This window comes from Arvicanthis niloticus, chromosome 16, assembly GCF_011762505.2.
Source record: "Arvicanthis niloticus isolate mArvNil1 chromosome 16, mArvNil1.pat.X, whole genome shotgun sequence".
In the NCBI taxonomy this organism is placed as follows: Eukaryota; Metazoa; Chordata; class Mammalia; order Rodentia; family Muridae; genus Arvicanthis; species Arvicanthis niloticus.
The window spans coordinates 20,560,237-20,573,096 of record NC_047673.1 but is presented as its reverse complement, the minus strand read 5'-3'; the positions used below and the strand labels follow the sequence as shown (position 1 = coordinate 20,573,096).

The 12,860-nt window shown below is 40.4% G+C and overlaps 1 protein-coding gene across 8 annotated transcripts in view; it reads left to right on the top strand.

Moving 5' to 3' along the window:
* Positions 1-12,860, top strand: part of Unc5d (unc-5 netrin receptor D) — a 506,034-nt gene that overhangs the window by 407,924 nt on the left and 85,250 nt on the right. The gene's annotated exons all lie outside the window — the stretch shown is intronic.

The window sequence follows — 12,860 nt, the reverse complement described above, 5'->3', positions numbered from 1 at the left end:
GAGAATCTATTCTGTCTTTCTAGACACTGTTCGCCGAATTTGTACAAGCTCACTGTCTTTGTAGGAAGCAGACCAGTAGTCCAGTTAAATGGTTATCAGTGTTAGTCCAGGGTACTCTTTCATAACTGTCAGATGCTCTTAGTGAAACTGCTGTGCTCTCAGGTTGCACCAAGAAAGGTTGGCTTTGATTAAAATAGCATTTGGCTACAGCTTTGCAAAACAGCAGCTTCACTGAAGGATCTAGGTCATGGTCCAACATGGGAATTTCCTTCATACTAATTTTTTTTCCTTATGTGCCAAACATAACCCTATGGCACCTTCTTTTGGAGATTTGACAATGACATTGTTCAGCTCTTGGGTAACCTTCAATGATTTGATTCTCTTTAGCCTTCCAAAACAGTTTCTGAATCTGCTCTATTATCCTTGGGGCGGTCTCTCTCTCTCTCTCTCTCTCTCTCTCTCTCTCTCTCTCTCTCTCTCCTCCAGATGGAGCTGCCAGCTCTGAATGATCACTTTAATATTTGGGTATGATTGTTGCTTGGTCATGTGTAGCTGAGACGCAGAAACTTAGGGTGATGCTCTCATAGATGGCCACACCTAAATGCTCTCAAAGAGAAGATAAATGCCTCAAGACTGGAGAGAGTGAGACTGGACAGGTTTTGCAAAAGGAATCCACAGATCCAAATTGCAAGCATAAACTGGACATCTAATCCTTTTATGGTTGAAAATTGTCATTTCAGGGAAGAAAGATCATTATAGGCATGACTGGCTGAAAAGGAGGACTCGTGTGGCCATGGGTGCTTAAAGTGGGACTTGGGTGGCCATGTTTTCTGGGCTTAAACAGAATCTTGTCGCTGTCTGACCTCCATCCTTTCATCTTCCCAACATGTCTGAGAATCACAGCCAGTACGACATAACCTGTGTGAGCCCATGGACAGGAACAGAAAGATTAAATAGGGGCTGTTCAGATTGATCCTGTGGATTGGGAGCCACCTTCTCTGTGGCTTTTTATTTCAATAAAAAGGAAAAAAGAGGGCTTTGGCTTGAGAAGATTAAGTGGATCTGCTTTGGAGGAAGGGATTAGCCTCTAGATGTGTGGTATGACTAAAGCCAGAGAAATGCCACGGGGGACTTAAGGAAAGAGGAAATCTTCCAGGCAATGCTACCTGCAAACGAATCTGTTCATCTTGGAAAGATAGAGAGCATAGGTCACTTCAATATTGACAGCTTGGAAAAGGACAATTGGGTTAAATGGCCGTTTGTTTTCATTTCTGATAGGCACATTGATAAAGAAAAGTTTGAATGGATACTTTGGAAGCCGCATCGAAGATAATGACAACCATACAATAGTGGCTCAAACAAACATTCCCAAGGCCCAGCTAATAATACAAACGCTTTCTTTATTGAGCCTTTCACTTAAATGACCTAGAGGAAAGTCCTGAAAGGATGAAGCTGTAATCACATGAAAATAATGGTTGCTTTGTTAAGAGTTTTCTCTGACCTCATTGTTATCTATTACAGTAATTACCACCCCTTTCCTTTATTTAGGCCACTGAATAAGAGACATTTTATCCTAGAATAGTTCAGAGCACCCAAAATAACAATTTTTATCTTCCTTTTTTGCCAGTGACTTATATGGAACACCTATTTTTTCATATAAGATGATATTAAATAAGTGCCTCTACCGACACCAAACTCATCTACTTCTTTCTGTGGACAAAGATTTAGAAACAATACTGAAATTACACTTGTTTAATTACACTTGTTTAAATTCCAGAACAGGGTTCACTGCATAGCTGCTTAGTTCCAGCAAGAAGTCTATGTAGCCAAGACATAAAATGACATCACCACGATACTATCATAATGCAGTTTATTCTTATGTGGCCCTAAAGTGTCCTACAGCTTGTAAATTCTTCCCAAATGGCTAGAAAATTGAAAGAAAGGGGCTCAGTTTCCATGGTAGAATGCTTGCCTATCATGTATGAATTAGGCCTTGGATTCCATCTCCTACACTGCAAACAAGTAAAAATCCAGCAGTAACTCAGATTAATAGTGCTGACTAGGTGTTCCTTTTGAACAAAGACTTGGTAGTTTGCCTTGCTGCATAACAAACAATTGATTAATTCACAGTTGCCTTTGTGTGCACTGCACAGCAAATGTGTATGTGGTGTTGCAGACACACAGAAGTCATAAGGATGCTGATCTGGGTACACAGGCAGTCATTAGGCAAGTTCGTAACAAAATCTCCCCCATACCCCAGTAAACATTGTCCCATTATGGGACACCCTATAAGAAGATCAGTATATCATAAGCTTTCGGGAGACAATGGAATTACTTCAGGCTCAAGTTTCCATTGTATTTAATTTAAAAAGAAAATGCAACATAAACATTTCAATCCTCAGGTGTCATACGGGAAGTATTCCTTGAATTCTAGAAGCTAAAACTCTTTTGCCTTTTGCTTTATGGGAAGAAAACTCTCACTTAATGTGCCATATCTTAGGTAGAATTGACCATAAAAAGGATAAAATAAATAAATAAACCATGCAAAGATTGATCATAAAACCTCCTTTATTATCTACTCATATATTCTTTTTATCTTGCCTTTTTTATAAGTAAAAAGGTATCAGATTGTTTTAGGAAGTAATCCTCTTTCCAAATAAGGATGGACCTTCACCCAGTGGACCATTGTTGTTGTATGCTTTGAAAAGTCTCTTTCCTTCCTACCAGCTATGTCTGAAACATTTAAAATTCCTTTTATCACCATGATATTCTTCATGACCAACTCCTTTTTTATCCCCCATAGATCTACACTGCCCATAAGCTTGCCTGACAGAGTGCCCTAGCTGAGAATTGCTTTCTCAGGTCTCTCTTTTTCTCCTTCTATCTCTTTCACCTATCTTCATCCACTCCTCCTAAGCATGCTGGGATGCATTTCCCCCCCTCTGTTTACATACTTGTCCTGGAGTTAGGCAGGTCATACTATGCGGTACTTTAACAAGAATGCATGGATGTTTATTTACCATAAACTCTTCTTAAATGCGTTCAGGAGAATAATCAAAATAAAACCTGAAATATAAAGACAATGAACTCTGAAATTGATTTAGGACAGCAGGAGAGGAAGATGCCTTCATTTACAGACCAGGTTACTTGCAGGAAAATAACAAAATCAGAATAGATAACAGTATTTTAAAAATAAGATACAAATAAAAATAGGTTCCCATGATGATGCAAAATGAAGAAATACAATCTGCCAAAGTTTTAGAAAGTTCTTAAGGGGGTAAAATATTTGCCAGAGAACCCAGAAGTAGATGGGATGTAAATCCACTGGAAGGAAAGAGAAAATTGGCATCCACAGTAGGGAGTCAGAACAGTGACAGTGAACTTGAGATTGTGGGAAGGTATAAAGGACCAGCTTTCTGAGGTGAGACAGCCAGAGGAAACTGGCTGTCTACATCCAGAAGCACAGCTAAAGAGTTTTCCCAGGACCTCTGTTTATGAGTTAAAACCGCTCATTCTCTTTCCAAATGATTAGAAATGGGAATAAATTTAGGTTTGTGACCAATAAAAGAATGAAGCCTCTTGCCTCTCTCTCTACACATACAGAGAGAGAGAGAGAGAGAGAGAGAGAGAGAGAGAGAGAGAGAGAGATAGGAGGAGTTAAAAATTCATCCCTCAGCTAAAGGACAGGTTCAAGAATGTAGGCACTTTGGTCAGATCACTTGAGCTATAATAATATTTGAATTCCATGAACATAACTACTCTGAGCCAAGTTCTTGATTTTCCTAAGCCTAAATGCAATCGCCTATAAACAAAAATTATTATGTTATTAGGTGTCCTTTAGAGAAGATGCAGCCCCCAGAAGTCTCACACTTCCATATCAAGCATTCCATTTATATAAAAAGTTAAACTGCACCCTGAGAGCTGATGTTTAATATATATACATATATATATATATGAACATAGAAAGATATATACAAAACCATTCCACATTCTCAACATAAACTCAAATCTCCTTTGTTATAGAATGGAAGGAGGGATCAAATTAGCATCTATGATGTCTTTTTGATTTGTCTGTGTATTCGTTTGTTTCCATAGCTGATAGAAACAGCTTTCAGTAGCTACCGATGACCATGGTCCTCTTCTGTTAGGGAAGTTTCTAGCATCTAGACTTGTCAAAAAAAAAAAGAAAGAAAGAAAGAAAAAGAATTAGCTCTCTGAATTACAGATTCAACATTAACATTGTAATTAATTCAAGATTCAACTCCACAAAACTCTGTGCTAAGAAATATTCATCTGGGCTAAAGAAAGATTTAATAACTGAACTCAACTCATAGAATTCTTGGCTGTGAAAGAAAAGGCAAGTACCCAGTGGCAGAGGTGATTTAAAACTGAGCAATCTATTCGATAAAATTCAGTGGCCTCCAGGGTGTGCTAAAGGAAGCAAATGAGTGGAATAGAGGACATCTTGTATCTTGGTTCTACTTCCTCCCTTTGATTGCATATTAAATATATGTATGTCTTCAAGAGAACTTGAAACAGTGACCTGTGAACTGAAGATGCCAATATCACGAGTTCTTTCACCCTTCGAGACTTCCCCCGAAACGATGCCATCAAAGAAAAAGAAACGCAAGTAGTCTGAGATGTTCATTTCACAACAATGTTAGTGTTAGAGGGAATGGAAAATCACTAATATCACTTAGAAAAATACAATAGATAGTAAATATCCTTGAGCTAGGAGTCAAGATTTTGTGGTTTCAGTTCAGATGCTTTGTTAGCCAGCTGTGACTATGGGCAAGAATCATGATACTGCATCTGAGGAAATAAGCACACAGTAATGTCTAAGTTCCATGGAGGCTCTGAAAGTTGAAAATAATTTTAGATATTTGATATTAATCTCATATATATGGGTATGTATACAAACACATATGCCATTTGGAAATGAGTAAGGCACCACTGAAATTTCAGGATTCAGAGCTTTTGTGTTATTTTGAGAAGTTAATCTCATTCTTTCACACATAAAGTTAAAGATTTGAGAGACCCTTACACAGAGTACAAGGCAACTTTTTAACTGAGAAGTAAATTGCCCAATCCCAGTGAAAGAGGACACTATATTTATTTGGGACTCATTTATGGAATTAAGGCTTCTAAGCACCTATTATATAATAATATAATATATATGTATATATGTGTGTATACACACACACACACACACACACACACACACACACACACACATATACAATACCTGTTATTAGAAAGCTACCTTTTCTGCTTGTGCTATAACACTTAGCACTAAGTCAGTCCACAGATACTTAGCGTTCTTGTTTTATTCAGTTCCTGTTTTTGGTGATAAACTAGGAAAGACTGACTGCTTGTTCTATAATAGTAACCATGCGTCTAATATAAAGGACTTGAGTACTTTCAAGAGCAAGAGTGACTGGCCTTGGTGGAACAGATTGGTAATCCTACCCTTAGGGAAACTGAGACAGAAGGATGGCTTAGAAAAAGCACAAAATGGGAAAAGGGTGAGGGAGGATGTTTGAACTAGGGCTCCTCGGATTTGTTTCTCTTGAAGAAGTTCTTTGTGAGCCAAGTTTTGTCACCCACACATAGCAAGTGTCAGACATTATCTAAGCAGTTGATAAGTCATTATAGCCTTCCTCCATTATAGCACCCTCCATTGCATTCCGGACCCTCCTTGGAGTCTAGTGGAACTCTCCATTAAAAGTTGTTGTTATTTCTACTCTATGGCCTGAGTGTTTGCCACATGAGGACTTGGGAAATACCAGCACTAGCTAATTGGCATACTCAGCATCGCTTATAAGATCCACTCTCCAAGCAAACGTCAAATGCACAGTATGATATTGACCGTAGTCACAACACTGGACATTTCTTTCCAGAACCTCCTGATCTAACTACACTGAAACTTTCCATCCATCAACCTTTGCCTCTACCCTTGACTTACCACTAAGCAGCAACACTTTACTTTCTGGCCCGAGTTTGACATTTTTAGATTCCACAGGAAAAACAAACCATGCAGTATTTCTCTGTCTGTGGCTGTTTTTACTTCACTTAGCATAGGGTCCCCAAGTCCTTATGTGACTCTTCCACAAAGTTTGAACAATATTCTGTCATATATCTATATGATATACCATGTCTACATATACATGTATCACATTCTACCAGCTGTCAACAACATATTTTATATCCATTTATCAGTAGGCATTTACATTGTTTCTATTTTTCTGTTATTGTGAAGAACTCTGAAATGAACATGGAATGCAGTTAATTATGTATTCAATGTGCTAATTTTGCTAGGACATTGATTAATACTTAAAAGACCTGGATATTACATCTATCTTAAGTGATCATTTGCTCTGGACATTTTGTTCCATTTTTGTGTTTTGCTTGATTGGTCTTTTGCAGTGGTGAGGGGTGCAAGGTATTTTTGTGTGCTAGCCCAGTCCTTACCCACTGAGCTGTATGACAGCTAACACACACTTTTGAATGGTGCAGACATTTATTGCAAGCAAACACAAAGGGATCAAGGTAGAGCATTCCTGGCCCAGAGGGGGAGTTCAGTATGCATCTTCCCTGTGAACAGAGCTGGAAATCATCATTTTGCCCCTTGGAAACCAGTTTTGAGCAGAGAGGTTGCAGAAATTAATGAAAGGCTTTGTAGGAGCTTTGAAATGTGAAGGCTTCTAGCATCATAAAACCCATCATAGAAACAAACCAAAGACCAGACTGACTGCAACTGGAGAGAGCATTGTGGAAAGCTTGTGTGTTTTCAAATGAATAAAGTCATGGACCATCTAACTTTCCTTTTTTTTTTTTTTTTTTTTTTTTTTTTTTTTTTTTTTTTTTGGTTTTTCGAGACAGGGTTTCTCTGTATAGCCCTGGCTGTCCTGAAGCTCACTCTGTAGACCAGGCTGGCCTCGAACTCAGAAATCCACCTGCCTCTGCTTCCCAAGTGCTGGGATTAAAGGCGTACGCCACCACTGCCCAGAACTATCTGGCTTTCTGTCACTGGCCTTAGTTCAGTAACCACAGTGATCTTCATATCTATCTATTGTTGCAAGTAACAATGTTCTTTTTCTTTTTTAATGGCTAAATCATCTTTGATTGTGTGGCCACAAAATGGTCACCACAGGCTGTGGGGAGTGGCATAAAGGGCTCCCATATGCCATGTTATAGCTAGAGAAGAAGAAAAGGATCTAATGTTAACATGACAATAGCCAGCAAAAAAATGTGGTTCAAAATAGCTAAAAGAGGGTATTCTGAATCTTCTCATATTAAAGAAATGATAAATGTATTGGCTAATGGACATGCTGATTACCCTGCACAAGGCAAGGACATGTTGAAACAACATTCTACCAAATAACTAAATACAATTATATATGAGTAAAAGCAAAACTTTATGCTGACACGGAGTCTAGAAATGTCAATGATTTAGTTAGTTCAAAATAAAATATGGAAACACTCCTTGCGAGAATAGTTATTAAAGACACATATTTGGATCTTACATACAGCAGTTGGAAAAGCAAAGGAGGGGAGGAGATTGCACCTCCTAAATGAACACTAATCATCAGTGATAGCAGAGGGCAGTACTAGAGCCATTGTCACCAAGTACGACATGCCTGACGGGTCTGTGGTATGCCCTGTGGCAGTTCACCTAATAAGCATCATGGGATCTTGAAAATTTGTAGGTGGAAGATATCAATGGATCTGTTTTTCACCTACTGATGTTGGGAAGCTGGCGGGAGTTGTGAGTGGGAAAGAGAGGCGTTGACCCATCTTGTGGTAGGTTAAATATGTGACCTTCACTAGGTCTTCTCTTCTCTCTGCATCCCCAAACTTATCAGGAAAGGGCAATGAGGGATACACACACACACACACACACACACACACACACACACACACAGTACAAGAAGAAGACTCTCCCACTTATCTGTTCTGCATTTTGCTCATTAGACAGGTTTAGAGTGAACACAAATACTGGTTCCTGCATTTCTGTGTGCTTGAACACCATGCGATCAGAATCCTCACCTATCCAGTCAGCATCTGCCTGACACTCAGGCAGCGTGATGTGTCCAATGTCAAGCAGGCCTTCTATTTGTCTAATTTTCTTCCGTGCTAATGCAGGCTTTCAGGAAGGCCCTGGGACTTCCTCCAGCCTTGGGCAGCATTCACAGGGCATAAAACAGGCTGGTAATTATCTCTCAGTATTGGGAAAGAGGTAATGCTTGAGTAAATGAAACACACACACACTGGTAATCAATAGCTCCAGCCTCTCTTTTCCCCCATCTGCAAATAATGAAACATCTTTTAGTCAGCTCCTCTGAGTGATTTCTTTTGTTTTGCATTTGGGTGTGTTTATAGTATGTTTGGGTATGTATTTGATTGTAATGTCTGTGTATGTATGGGATAAGGGGTAGGGTGGCAAATAGGCCCAAGATCAAATTACGTATCTTCCTGAATCACTCCTCAATTCATTTATCTCATTTATCGAGGCCGAGTTTCTCACTTGAACCTAAAGCTCATCAGTTTGGCTAATCTGTCTCTCCAGTTTGATCTCGGGCTCCCCTCCCACATGCGGGGATTGGGGATGAGCCACAGTGCCTACCCAACATATACGTAATACTAGAGATCCAAACTCAGGTCCCCCATTTATTTCAGGTGGCTTGCTGACTGTGTCATCTGCCCAGCCCTCTCCATACTATTCATCCTATGATTTTACCCTGGCAATGCCACATAGACTTAACAGCCTCATCACTCTCTAGCATGGTACATTCTAGTTCAAAAAAGAGAAAAAAAGAGTTCAAAAAAAGAGAAAATCTAAACCTAGGAAATCATTAGGTTAAAAAAATCTGTGTTTTATGGACTGTAAGCTGTCCAACCTAAGGAAAGTGATGTCTGCTAATGAAGCAATCACCAGAGACGTCAGAATCTGCATCTCTGAAGCAGGAGGTGTTTCTGAAAAACTGTCATGAGAGGAGTGTCCCAGAGAGAGGCAATGCCATGAACTGAAATGGAGCTTACGATGGAGCTGAAGTTAATAGATTTATCACACGCACAGTTTCATGAGTTTAGTTGAGGATCTCTAGAAACAAATTCATAGTTGTTGGGGTAAGACCACAAAAGCAGGACAGTAGGTTATGGTCTGAGGTGGCAGAGGACCGGGGTTCAGTGTTGCTTGCTGAGGCTAGAAACTGTAATAAAACAGAAGGGTGGGGGGGTGGGGGGGGGGGGAAGACAGATTATTTCACATATTGGTAAACTGAACAATGTGAGTTTGAAAAATGTGCAAAGTGAATTACAATGAAAGTGTTGATATGCATATTTTCAGGTCAGAAAAGGTTTCAAAGAATATACTCTACAAAGAAGGAAATGAAAGCAGTCTTTGGAAAAGAAAATGAAGTAAAAGAAGGTTAAATGTTGACTGTAGTGACATGCTTAGGTTGTAGTCTGGGAAAAGAGCTGCTGTTCCATGTATTGTGTTGATTCTATGAGGATCAGAGACCATGCAGACACTGAGAGCAGTGTTTGAAACCGAGGGGCACAGGTGTCAGAGAATCCCAGCTCACGGCATCTGAAGAATTGTAGGGTTGGAGATGGCGTCCATCTGTCCAGGGCTGCTGCCACCTCAGACCTAATCCCTCAAGTCCCCAGCATGTGCGTGGGCTGCATGAGGCTGGCTGCATTTGGTTTCTAGTAGGGGCTAGGTGCCAGTGGGTAGCTTTATAAATAGCTCTCAAGAACAATGGATCCCATGGAAATGCTTTGGGAAACTGAATGGGAGGGAAAGAAGCAAAGACTAAATTAAGGTAGAAGAGAAAGAATCATCACCTAACATAAAAAGTCAAGTGCTCCCACCCTCCCCTCCTGTTTCCCATCCCTCATCCTTCCCGCTCCATCCTGTCATATACACCTTTATACACACACATACTGGCAGGGGGTGGGAGTCCCACAACCATATTTCTACTGCACTAAATAATGATAAAGGCAGAAAGAAGAACAATAAGAGACAAGTTTTCTACGTGAGAACAATAACGTGACTGACTGCAAATTCCCTATATTTTCACGCTACCACGTATATAAGCATGCATATGTATATTTAGTATTATACAAATAAAAATTAAAGAAAAGCCTAAACATGCATATCTGGCTGAACATTAGCTGTGTTTATCCTGCTTAGTAAAATCTTTTCTTCCTCTGTGCCTGTCTAGGATGCTTAGTAAGTAAACGGTAAATGTGATTTTTCTAAGACAAACTTCTAAATAAGGCAGAGTTGCAGTTACATACCATCAATTTCCTTCCATCCTTTTGGTCTCCCAGGGTCTAAGGCAGACCTGGAGAAATGGCTGTGAATCCGCCCCCCCCCCCCCCCAACTGCTGCTTAGCCGCTACTGGCAACAAACTGCACTATTTCAATGCTTGTCAAATAGAAAACCAACTTCCCAGACTTGTCTGTGTGCTGCCACCTCCCAGCCCCTGAGGGAAGCAGACACTAACTGGTGTTGACCACACAGGGTCCCTGATTTCTTGCCAGGAAGTAGTGGTAATCACAAAAACACAAACCCCAATTAATCAGGAGCTCTTGGAATAGGGCCCAGGCATGGGTGTTTATTTTAAAAGCTCCCCAGGTGATTCTAATGTGCAGCCAACATTAAGAACCATGGTCCTAATGGATTAATTTACTAGAGGGGCATTTGAATATGGCCTTTGGAGTGAGGGCAATTAAAGTGGAGAGGATTTGGTTGACCAAGGCCAAGTTGTTTCATGGCCTTGAGTTTTGTGAGAGATTGATTATGCAAAGAGAATAAAACCTCATTGTGGAATGGGCCAAGCCTTCAAAGTTGGTGAGGTCAGGAGATGGCCTTCCTTAGTGCACACAGAGGGCTGACATCAGTTTCAGTGTTTCACCGAGGAAAATGCCATGCTTTGGAAGCTTCCTTGCGAGGTATTCTTATTTTTACAAAACACAACAGAACCCAGTTTTGATGCTAACGCCAGGGAACTGGTGTACTTGGGAGCCAGCTTTCCAGTTTCTTCTACAAGATGCTGCTTGATAGGAGAGACGCTGACTGGTAGAACAGTGGCCTTTTGAGGCATTTAGACACTGCAGCAGGAAACCGATATGAATGGCTTCTCTTCTCATATCATAGGTTGCCCCCCGAAAGGCTAACCATGGGAGGATGGAAGCAAAGGTTCCCTAGAAAATTTCTGGATTCTATTCTTCTTCTATATATCAAGAAACTAAGCTCTGACTCAGTTTGCTCTCACTCTAGCAGAGACACTAGATCAAATCAGTGAAGTTCCTAACCTGGCATTTTGATCCATCTCCAAGCAGTAGCAAAAAAATAAACATCATGAACCATCATAACCATCATCACATGGTGAAATTCCTTCCTCAGCTCCCACTTACTGCAGGTAGTAAGCCAAACCTAGGCCAACTCTGCTTTGTGGTCCTGTATGCATCCCACTTAAACTTGAGTGGGAAAGACAGAGGGCATTTCTATACCTGGTTCACTGTAGGAACACTGAAGTCCCAAGGAAGGTATGTGGAACCCTTAAAGACAGTGCAGCCCCCACAATCTGCCTCATTTGCACAATTACCTTGGCACTGGAGCTGGATCAGAGGGAAATGCAAGGTTCCTGCCTCATGTGCACGTATGTCAGGGTCTCTATCTCCAGACCTTAACCCTTGGCTTCTCAGCCATATTCACTCTTATTTCAGGACTATCCCTAATAGAATTCCACCACCCCACCTTTCTCACAGCTTGGTTATATTTGATGAGTTTTTCTGAGACTCCATCCTGTATCTCACCTGGTTTTAAGGGCGTTCCAGGATAATGCTCATTCTCATGGTTTAGAAGAAAAATACTGTTGAGCTTAGCCAGAGTTCTAAACAGGAGTCTCTCATCTCCTCTTGTGGCTGTATCAGTGTATCCCATTCCAGTGTCTTAGCCCCGGCCTGCCAGTCTCTCAGAGCTTGCCAAATCGAATGCTTTCAGATACTTTGCAGATAGGGAAAAAAAAACAAAAAAAAGCAAAAGCAACAACAACAAAAAAAAAAAAAAAAAAAAAAAAGAAAAGAAAAAAAGAAAAACCAAAAAACAAAACAACAACAACAACAAAAAAAAAACCGGAAGCTTGGCTGAACCCACCAAAGTCGTTGCCTTCTTATTCTTGAGAACAGTAGCATCTGGACTTCCAGCTGCCACTTACTTGCTCTCAGGGAAATGTGTCGAGTCTGTGCAGCAAGGGGCATGCAAGAATTCTTTGAAACCTGAATGAAAATCTTGAGTAACCACGTCAATATAAATAATACATTCTTGTCCCAGAAATTGTTCATTTGATGACAATACCTTCTGCTGTCTCATTCGCCCTACTATTAAATGATCCACATACAGGAGGATGGTTTGAATCTTGCTTGTAAAATCTGCTTCTGTAAACAGGTCAGACAGCTAAACACACAAAGCACACTGCAGTTATGTACTGAATGAACTCTCTGTCAAGATCAATATGAAATTCAGACGTGGGTTTAGTTAGTAGAAATTCCTGGACAAACTCTGACCACAGAAGCCTATCTGCCTGGGAGGGGTTACTGAGAAGTCAGTCAGATAATATTTATGAAGTTCTAAAATGGGTAGCGCTCTGTTTGAGTCTGTTAAAACCCTAATCCACAATCGGTAATCCTCACTCAGGATGGCTCATGTTCAGACTCACAGAGAGCGAGTCTGGGGAAGGTAATCTCTCACAGCCCAAGGGATGTGACTCTGAATGATCACCTATGACCTTGACCTATATAATCTGACAGTGTCCCCTCAAAGTCTAGAAGAGAGGACTCTAAGAGA